The sequence below is a fragment of the Maylandia zebra genome, linkage group LG23 (assembly GCF_041146795.1).
Source record: "Maylandia zebra isolate NMK-2024a linkage group LG23, Mzebra_GT3a, whole genome shotgun sequence".
NCBI classification, from domain to species: domain Eukaryota; kingdom Metazoa; phylum Chordata; class Actinopteri; order Cichliformes; family Cichlidae; genus Maylandia; species Maylandia zebra.
The window spans coordinates 42932573-42936175 of NC_135188.1; positions in this window are offsets into that span (position 1 = coordinate 42932573).

Genomic DNA, 3603 nt, shown 5'->3' on the forward strand with positions numbered 1-3603 from the left:
TTAAAAACATGCTGACATTATCTGGGTTCTGTGAGCACACAAATCCTGCATAAGCTACATGCATGTACAGTTTGAGACCAGTCTTTATGTTAGATAATCTTTCATTTTCATTCACACTGACTATCAGATGTTGCCTATTCAGTCATGTATTTGATTTATTGTAATCTTTCGCCAGCTTCAGAGCCTTTCACCTGCTGCTCCACACGACCCACTTGTGCCTGAACCGCTGCAGGTTAACCAACCAACCAACCAACCAACCAACCAACAACCACTCATTCACTCATCAGTGAAGCAAAAATAAGGTAATCTCATGCTGGATGCCTTTTAGTGCAGCAAAGGTCGTGAGGTTCTTGAGTTGAGTTTTATTCGTTTTCAGATGTGCAGTGCAGATTTGTTATTACAGACCAAGCCACAATACACGAGGAGATGTGAGGAAAGCTTCCAGCGTTTACATTTATGATGATTTCATGTCCGAGTCGACGTTTAAGTTCTTGCAAATTGTTTCATTGTGTGATGTAAAGATTTCTGGCTGGCGATCAGTTTGTGAAAAGACAAAATCAAAATTCTAATGTGTCTCACTATAAGACATTTAGATTCAACAGCAATTTAAGACTCGGCCCCTTAGTTCCAGTAAAAGATACTCTTAATGCTTCTACACACCAAAACACTTATGATACGTTCATGCTCCATAGTCTGTGGGAACAGTTTGGGGATGGCCCCTTCCTGTTCCAATGTCACTGCACACCAGTGCACAAAACAAGATCCATAAAGACATGGATGAGCGAGTTTGGCCTGCACAGAGTCCTGATCTCAACCTGACAGAACTGCTCATAAATAGAGCAGAGACTGCAAGTTAATGTGTGAGATCAGTGGCTGACCTCATAAATTCCCCATACACTCCTAAACGCTGTGGAAAGCATTTACAGGGAGGTCGACATCATATGGATTAAAAATAGGATGTAATTCAAGTTTATATGTGTGTGTGAAAGCAGAGGAACAGAATCTTTTGGCAACATAGTGTATGTAACAGTAGAATATGAATGAAGGGGAAGGAGTGTATGAGAAGTCCCTGAGCACCCAAAGACAAAAGCAAAGTAACTAAGCAATCATTCAGCAGCTGATCCGACGCTTCTTGCTGGGCTTGAAGCCAGAATAGGAGCAGGCTCAACAGGAGAGGGCTGGGTGATAGTTGAAGCCTCTGCTTCCTGTTAGATTTGTATTGTTGGATTGTCATTTATGCTTAGAAATATATATTTATATATGCTTAGAAGTATATATTCATTTGTAGATTGAAAGAATGTCTCATCCTAGGAGGTCTGTAACAACTCTGTGTAGCATGAAGAGGGGGGTGCGTTCACTCCTCTTCAGAGGGTTCTGGCATAGGTCACACACCTCCTAGGAGAGGTCGTATCTTCTCTTGCTGATATATGGTATAGCAAACACACGTATATCTGTATGAGTGTAAGAGCCTTTTGTTCAGATGGACCGCTAGACTCCTGGCACCAGCTTTGGGGAGTCTTCACAGGGTCACATCTTGACCCCACACACACACATACACACACACACAGACAATTTATTCTTTGTCCACATGTATACCTATATGAAACCTCATATGTTAATGACCCTATGCATATTCATGTAACCACAATAAAAGGAGTGCTATGGGGAACCTGGCTGAGAGTCTGACGGAGGTCAAGCGGGTGGAACGACACTTGGCTCCAGGTGTAGCAGATGTGAAATGGTCGACTGCGTTGTGACGACAGACACGGACTGGCTGGAAACTGGGTTTATTTCTATAAGACAAAGTGTAGCAGCGAAATCAGTGTCACACAGCGGCAGCAGGCTTCTCCTCACCCAGTGTGGAGTCCGTACAGCTCTGCTTGCATCATATAAAAGAAAATACAACTTATCAAAATAACAATTTTCACAACCGCCACTTCAAAATCAAATATTACAGTGGGGCAAAACAGAGACAATTATGAAATCACTAACAATAACGTATAACATTCAAATTCCCATTGAAATAGGTCAATTACATAATACATATTCAAACAACTTTTTAACTCTTCCCAACATGGCTGGAGATACTATTCAGAGCGCAGCCTCGGGACATGAGCTCATTACACACATAAAACGAAAACTACATATTTACACATACCTATAAGACAAAGTGTAGCAGCGAAATCAGTGTCACACAGCGGCAGCAGGCTTCTCCTCACCCTGTTTAACACAAGTCAGTTCCACATAAACGGATGATATAACAGATAAAGCGCAGTTCCAAATATCATTTTTCTCACTCAAAGCGATTGAAAACACTTTGAGAGCTTTTGACCATAGGAGCCAATACTTAACAAAGACAAATACACCGAATTTAGATGGATAATTTAGTACAGGGAGAAGAGCTACAGAAAGCGTGCCTCACCAGTGTGGAGTCCGTACAGCTCTGGCTAGGAAACCCCACACCTGCAACGTGGCCGCAGGTGGCGTTACACTGATTAATGCCCCACTTCAACAATGACACACGGAACCTTAGTTCCACAAAAATTAAGTTCACACAATAAAAAAACATAACCGATGTACAATACAGTTTTGAGAATGTTCACAATTCGTACATTATATCTCAGCTACATACTCCCCCCTGAACTTCTCAAAACCCGTTAGGTAAGGGTGAGCAACTGAGCGTCGCATATAACAATTCGTAACTGTCAGTGATCTGGAAATTCACTACCCAGTGATACGTGCAACAAATATGGTTCCCAACTCATGGGGAAAGTAAACAGAAGAAAGTTGGCCAGACACCCTAATGTTTACTCGCAAGAGAAAGTGCCTTATACACTATCCTGAACAAACAACACGGTGACAGCTACTATATGATGAATAGTACTCTGAGCTGAAGACAATCTCAAAATAGGTGTTAACATCTGACATGAAAATCACCCAACATATAAAACAAGTAGCCCTCACAGAAACAAGTTCTTGGCAAAGCTGCTCACTACATTGCCTGTTTGTAGGTTTCTTCGCTTCATAGTCTGGATTAGCCTATTCACAGGCTTCACTATTCGACCCACTCTCGTCCTGATCTGGCCTGCTGCATTACTTGGGGGTACACCACCATGTTTCACGAGGCTCCCAACCTCGCTGACTGGCTGACTTTCAGGGTAACTGATACTTGGTAGTGTTCCCTCCTCAACTGGGGTAGTGCAAGCCCTGCTGTTGTTGTCATCATCTACTTCAGGGTAAGCAGCTACTTCACTACTGGCACTGTCACTGTCCTGATGCTCCTCATCATCCAACTGCGCACAGACACCGTCTCCAATACCGTCACACTCTTGGGGTCCTCTAGGAGCCGGGACACAGTCATCCGTCATCTGAGCCACCCAACGGGCTGTGCGTTCAGTACGATCGTCCTCAGGATCAGCGACAGGGGATTCTCCATCAGATTGACTCTGCTCCTGGCCGAGTTCTGATTCACTGGCAAAAGACATCTCTAGTTCGCCCTCGGACTCAATGGGCAGGAAATTAGCCTGCAAAAGCAAGTTCCTATGGACAACTTTCTCCTGTCCACTCTTGACGTTCCTGATGCAATACGTGTGGCATGTGGGG